This window comes from Chiloscyllium plagiosum, unplaced genomic scaffold, assembly GCF_037043375.1.
Source record: "Chiloscyllium plagiosum isolate Xiang-an unplaced genomic scaffold, Cpla_swu_hap1 HiC_scaffold_14, whole genome shotgun sequence".
In the NCBI taxonomy this organism is placed as follows: Eukaryota; Metazoa; Chordata; class Chondrichthyes; order Orectolobiformes; family Hemiscylliidae; genus Chiloscyllium; species Chiloscyllium plagiosum.
Genome location: NW_028270152.1, coordinates 18,436,694 through 18,443,550, shown reverse-complemented (window position 1 = coordinate 18,443,550; position 6,857 = coordinate 18,436,694). Strand labels below are relative to the sequence as shown.

At 42.8% G+C, this 6,857-nt stretch overlaps 1 protein-coding gene across 1 annotated transcript in view; it reads left to right on the top strand.

Moving 5' to 3' along the window:
• The first annotated feature begins 281 nt into the window (after positions 1-281).
• mon1a (MON1 secretory trafficking family member A) overlaps positions 282-6,857 on the top strand; it is a 53,264-nt gene continuing 46,688 nt past the window's right edge. Inside the window, exon 1 of the mRNA XM_087994103.1 lies at positions 282-457. The gene's annotated coding sequence lies outside the window, so the exon portion shown is untranslated. The remainder of the gene's footprint in view (positions 458-6,857) is intronic.

Genomic DNA, 6,857 nt, shown 5'->3' with positions numbered 1-6,857 from the left:
TTTTGCTTTTTTTCAACAAGTAAAAGAAGTCCTTATCTCACCTTTCCTGTATGATTCATTTGTATCCTTCCTAATGGCGACTTCAATGCATATAACAGATCACATTTCTCACCACATTCAGAAGTGCGGAGTTGGAGAATTACATTGCTTTCAGCAATTAATTGAGGGCATTTCAGTAGATCACATGGTCTGCATGCACATGCTGTAATATGCTTACATTGTTTGATTTTATACTGTACTATAACCTGTTTCAATGTGAATCATTGTTGTGGTTACAATAGGGAGCCTATTTCAGAAAGGAAGCAACCGCGTGCTCAAGAGGCAGAACTAGAAACAGAGAGCACAAATTCCCAGCCACTTCCAACGTACCTCAGTGAATCTCCATTATATCTAAAATGGACATCCATGGATCATTTCTACTGGAGACTGGTGCTTCTGCTAGTTCACATTGAGTAAGGTAAGAAATATCTTCACATAGAGAACAGTGAGTCTTTGGAATTCTTTGCCACAGAAAGTGGTTGAGGCAAAACATTGAATGTTTTCAACAAGATGTTAAGTATAGTTCTTGGGGCTAAAGGGATCAAAGAGTTTGTGAAGGGTTCTGAGTTGGATGGCAGAACAGGCTTGAAGAGTTGAATGGCTTATCGCTATATGGCCTGCTCCAGTGTTCCATATTTCTATTTTGGTGTCTCTCTACATTGAGAAGTGGTATTCCCAAACGAATCCAACGCCCCCCTGACAGGACTCAGTGTTACCTCCAGGATATTAAATGATAGTGAACCATATTTCCAAATCCAGGAATTAGAGATGAGGGAGATATTTGCTATGGATTGGAGGAGCAAGAGACTCTGGATCTGGAGAGAGAGACTGTGTACCCATTGGCTGAAAGAGATAGATATACTCTATGTAGACTTTGGGTGGGCGGTGGAGAGAGAGTTAGAAAGACAGTCCATGGACCTGGGACAGGGAGAAGTGACACTTTTTCTGTGATCCATATGGGAGAAAAAGGCACGCTCTGTAGCTGAGGGGGAGAAAGATTCTCTGTAGATCAGGGAAGGGAGGTTTGTGGCAGAAAGAGAAAAAAAGAGACTGTCTGTCTGTGAATCTTGTGGGAGAGAAACACTTTGGAATGTTGCAGGGAATGACTTGCTGGAGATCAAGTGTTGAGAAACTTGCTGTGGATTGGAGGAGGTGAGAATGGCTGTAACACATTTTACTCTCTACAGACATCATTGATATTCTGTTTGGTTTTCCAAGTGTCTTGTGATGGACTGTGGCACAATCATCAGATGCATTTGTTGTGCGCCATCTGTCAATGTCTACCTATTTTGTCCATACTGGTCATGTCCTTGATCAAGAATCCTTATACTTGTATTCCTGAAGACACAACCGAACCAGGATGAGAGAAAGAAAGCTGGGCAGTGATATCTGGAAGCATGCAATTCAGGCCAGATCAACTGAAAATATCAGAACTAGAATTGATAGGTTTTTGTCAGGCTAAGATATTGTAGGACGCAGCACAAAAGTGGGTAAATGGATTGAAGATGCATATTATCACTGAATGGCAGAACAGACTCAAAGGGATAAATAAAAGGTCAAGCAACTGTTGTCCTACCAGACGATAAGGGTGCTTTCTCATTAGAGAGAGACAGAGACATACATAAGTGGAGTAACTTAGTCTGAAGGTCACTAGGCCTCAGTCAAGGGCAGAGGTTGTGAAGCAGAGTCCTTCGTAGTAACTTAGAGTCATTGAAATGTACAGCACGGAAACAAACCCTTCCAACTTGTCCATGCTGACCAGATAGCCTAACCTAATCTAGTCCCATTTGCCAGCACTTGGCCCATATCCCTCTAAACGCTTCTTATTCGTATACCCATCCAGATGCCTTTTAAATGTTGTAATTGTACTCCTCCACCACTTTCTCTGGCAGCTCATTCCATACACACACCACCCTCTGCGTGAAGAAGTTGCTCCTTAGGTCTCTTTTAAATCTTTCCCCTCTCGCCCTAAACCTTCAGCCAATATAGGAAGAGAACCCACACTGTTGGTATCAGTCTGTGTCGCAAACCTGTTGTCCACCTAGCTGAGCTAACCAAGTATTGCTGGAGAAAAATACTTTGTCAAAGCGTTTCATCTTGCACCCTTTAGGCCACTTCAAGGGAAAAACCAACATGTGCTCTACATGTGATGAGAGTGCAAGATTAAGTGAAACAAGTTGGCCTGTAGCAAGGAATCTAGTATGACTCTCTCCTTCAGCACCTTCATTTTGAGTTAATAACTAGCTCCAATCCTTGTCACGATTTCTTCAAATCTGTCAGATTTGCTTTACAATAATGATCAAAAGGTGGATTGTCCAAAACCGTTTTTTTGTGTCCTTAGAATATCATTGACTATTTGTGAAGCTGTTGAGGAGGATGTTGGGGGCTACCTTTGATACTAAATGATTTATGACAGTGAAGTTAGGTAGGCAAACCCTTGTGCCATCGAGCTGAACTGTTACTGAGCTGTTAGTTTAAAAATCTGGCTTTCACTGTCATATAGTCATACAACATGGAAACAAACCCTTCGGTCCAACCAATGCATGCTTAACATAATCCCAATCTAAAGTGGTTCCACTAACCTGCTTCTAGCTTATATCCCTCCAAACCTCTCCTATTCATATACTTACCTAAGTACCTTTTAAATGGTTTAACTGTCCTCACATCCACCACTTCCTCAGGAAGTTCAATTCATGCGCAAACCACCTTCTGTGTAAAAAAGAATTTCCCCTCTCGTCTTTTTTAAATCTCACCTCTCACCTTAAAAATGTGCGCCCTAGTCTTGAAATTCCCCCATTCTAGGGAAAAGGCAACCACCATTAACCCTATCTACACCCTCTCATTATTTTATTAGAGTTTATAAGATCACCTTTCAACTTCTTACGCTCCAGGGAAAAGAAGGTGCCAGCCTCTGCAGCCTTTCTTTACCACTCAAACTTTCCATACTGTGTCAGTGTCTGGTATTGAAATAAGAGGGAATTCTGCTTCTGAAATGGAGGATCTGGACCTGAGATTTTAGTTCATTCAACACAAACTGGTTATGAATTTACTGCTGCTGCTTCATTTCTTGTAAAGTAAAAGGTTGGGGGGGCGGGGTGGGGGGGGGGGGGGGTTGGCGGTGGCGGTGATCTTACAAGAACATGAGTTACGAGCAGGCTGAGACCACTGGGCTACCTGAGTCTGTTCTACTATTTAATAAGATCTTGCCTTATCTGATTTGTTTCACATTGTCCTTTGTAACTGTTAACGTTTCAAGGGAGTATAGCACTGACAGGGCCAGTCTCGGTACCAGATACTTGGCTAACGTAATGAGTGGTACATCAGGTTCCAAGCGATCAATTGCAATAGGGGACTCTCTAGTCAGAGGCACAGTCAGACATTTCTGTGGCCAACAATGAGCAATCAGATTGATATGTGGTCTCCCTCATGCCAGAATCAAGGATATCTCTTAGAGAGTCAGAATATTCTCAGGGGGAGAGGGACCAGTAGGAAGTCATTGTACACATTGAAACCAACGACATAAGAGAAAAAGAACAAGGTTCTGAGGATTTTAGGCAGGAATTTAAAAAAGAAGTCCTTGAGGGTGGTAATATCTGGATGAATGCTGGTGCCACGAGGTAGTGAGGGTAGAGGAGGATAGAGCATATGAATACATGGCTGAGGAGCTGGTGCAGGGCAGAAGGATTCCTGTTTCTGGATCATTAGAATCTCTTGTGGGGTAGAAGTGACATGTATAAGAAGGACAGATTGCACCTGAATTGGAAGGTCACTATGTACTGACAGGGAGATTTGCTAGAGCTGCTTGGAAGGATTTAAACTAGTAAGAGGGAATGGGACCCAGAGAGATGGTGAGAAAAGAGTACAGTCTGAGACTGGTGCAGTTTGAACAAGGAGCAAGTCAAACAGTCAAGGCAGGCAGGAACAAACCAGAGAACAAAGTAGGACTGATAAATTACTTCAATACAAGAGGCCTAACAGATAAGACCTCTCTGCAGTCCTCACTTTTGCCATTCCTGATGAAGGGCTTTTGCTCGAAACATCAATTTTCCTGCTCCTCAGATGCTACCTGACCTGCTGTGCTTTTCCAGCACCACTCAGATCTAAACTCCGGTTTCCAGCATCTGCAGCCCTCACTTTTGGCTAACAGATAAGGCCGATGAACTCAGGGTATGGTTGGGAACGTGGGACTGGGATATCATAGCAATTACAGAAATGTGGCTCAGCAATGGATAGGACTGGCAGCTTAAAGATCCAGGATGTAAATGTGATAGAAAGGAGTGCAAAAGAGTGGTGTTTTTGAATAGGGATAACATCATGGTTGTGCTTAGGGAGGATATTCCTGGGAGTACAAGCAGAGACGTTATTTGGGTGGAACTGAGAAATAAGAAAGGGATGTTCACCTTATTGGGATTGTACTATAAGCCCCCCCAATAATCATTAAGAAATTGAGAAGCAAATGTGTAAGGATATCTCAGTTAACTGTAAGAATAAGAAAACAAAGAAAATGTGTCAGGTATAGACAGCAGGTATGGAGTTAATACTTACAAAGAGTATAAAGGCAGTAAAAGAGGGAAATCTGGATGGCAGAAAGGGGACATAGGATAGCTCTGGCAAATAGGGTTAAGGAGAATCCAAAAGGATTCTACAAATACGTGAAGCACAAAAGAGTAACTAGGGAGAGAATAGGACCCCTTAAAGATCAGCAAGGTCACCTGTGTGTGGAACCTCAGGAGATAGGAGAGATACTAAACGAATATTTTGTAACAGTGTTTACTGTGGAGGAGGATATGGAAGCTAGAAAACTTGGGGAAATAAATAGCAACATCTTGAAAAATGTCCATATTATAGAGGAAGTGGTGCTGGACATCTTAAAACACGCAAAGGTGGATAAAACCCTGGGACCTGATCAGGTGTACCCTGTGGGGAAGCTGGGGGAGTGATTTGTGGGCCCCTTGCTGAGATATTTATATCATCGATAGCCACAAGTGAGGTGCTGGAAGACTGAAGATTGTCTAACATGGTGCCATTATTTAAGAAAGTTGGTAAGGAAAAGCCAGGGAACTATAGACCGGTGAGCCTGACATCAGTGGTGGGCACATTGTTGGAGGGGATCCTGAGGGACATTTACATGTATTTTGAAAGGCAAGGACGGATTAAGCATAGTCAGCACAGCTTTATGAGTGGGAAATAGTGTCTTGTTAACTTAATTAAGTTTTATGAAGAAGTTACAAACAGGATTGAAGAGGGCACAGCGGTGGAGGTGATCTATATGGACTTCAGTAAGGTGTCCAACAAGCAAGGCATTGGTTAGCAACATTAGATCACATGGAATACAAGGAGAACTAGCCATTTTGATATAGGACTGGTTTGAAGTTAGGAGACAGAGGCTGGTGGTGAAGGGTTCCTTATCAGACTGGAGTCCTGTGACCATGGTATGCCACATGCTTAGTAAGTTTGCAGATGATACCAAAATTGGAGGTGTAGTGGACAGCCAAGAAAGTCACCTCAGAGTTCAATAGGACATTGATCAGATAGACCAAAGGGCTGAGGGTTGGCAGACGGAGTTTAATTTAGATAAATGCTGTATTTTGGAAAGGCAAATCAGGGCAAGACTTATATTCTTAATGGTGAGGTCCTAGGGAGTGTTGCTGAATAAAAGAGACCTTGGAGTACAGGCTCATAGTTCCTTGAAAGTGGAGTCGCAGGTAGATAGGATAGTGAAGAAGGGGTTTGGTGTCTTTATTGGTTAGTGAATTCAGAATACGAATTGGGAGATGATGTTGAGGCTGTACAGGCCATTGGTTAGGCCACTTTTGGAATACTGTGTTCAATTCTGGTGCTATAGGAAGAGTGTTTTGAAACAGAAAAGGGTTCAGAAAAGATTTATAAGGATGTTGCCAGGGTTGGAGAGTTTGACTTCTCGGGAAAGATTGAGTAGGGTGGGATTATTTGCCCTGGAGCATCGGAGGCTGAGGGGTGACCTTACAGAAGTTAATAAAATCATGAGGGGCATAGATAGGGTGAATAGCCGAAGTCTTTTCTCCAGGGTAGCGGAGTCCAAAACTAGAGGGCATAGGTTTAAGGTGAGAGGGGAATGATTTAAAAGGAACCTAAGAGACAACTTTTTCACATAGAGAGTGGTGCGTCTATGGAATGAGCTGCCAGAGGAAGTTGTGGAGGCTGGTACAATTACAATTTTTAAAAGGCATCTGGATGGGTATATGAATAAGAAAGGATGTAGCAGGATATGGGCCAAATGCTGGCAAATGGGACTAGATGATTTTAGCATATCTAGTCCGCATGGACAAGTTGGACTGAATGATCTGTTTCTGTGCTGTGCAGCTCTGTGACTATAAGTATCTTTCTGTCTCTATTCTAAAAACTCTACTTTCACCACCTTTTCAGAGAGGTTTCTCCAAAGACTCAGGAAAGGCTCTGAGAAAAAGACTTTTCTCATCTGTTTGAAATGGGTAACCCCTTTTTTATTCTAAATTCTTCCACAAGAGGAAACATTCATTCCATATCCACCCTTCAAGATCCTTCAGGATCTTAAATGTTTCAAGTAAGGCTCCTCTTAACTCCAACAGCTACAAGCCCAGCCTGTGTGACTTCTCTTCCCAGTGGCATGGTGGCGCAGTGATTAGTACTGCTGCCTCAAAGCGCAAAGGACAAGAGTTCGATTCCACCCTCCGGTGTCTGATGGAATTTGCACATTCTTCCCGTGTCTGCGTATGTTTTCTCGAGGTGCTTTGGTTTCCTCCCACAGTCCAACAATGTGTACGGTCAGTGGATTGCCCATAGCGTCCAAGGATGTGCAG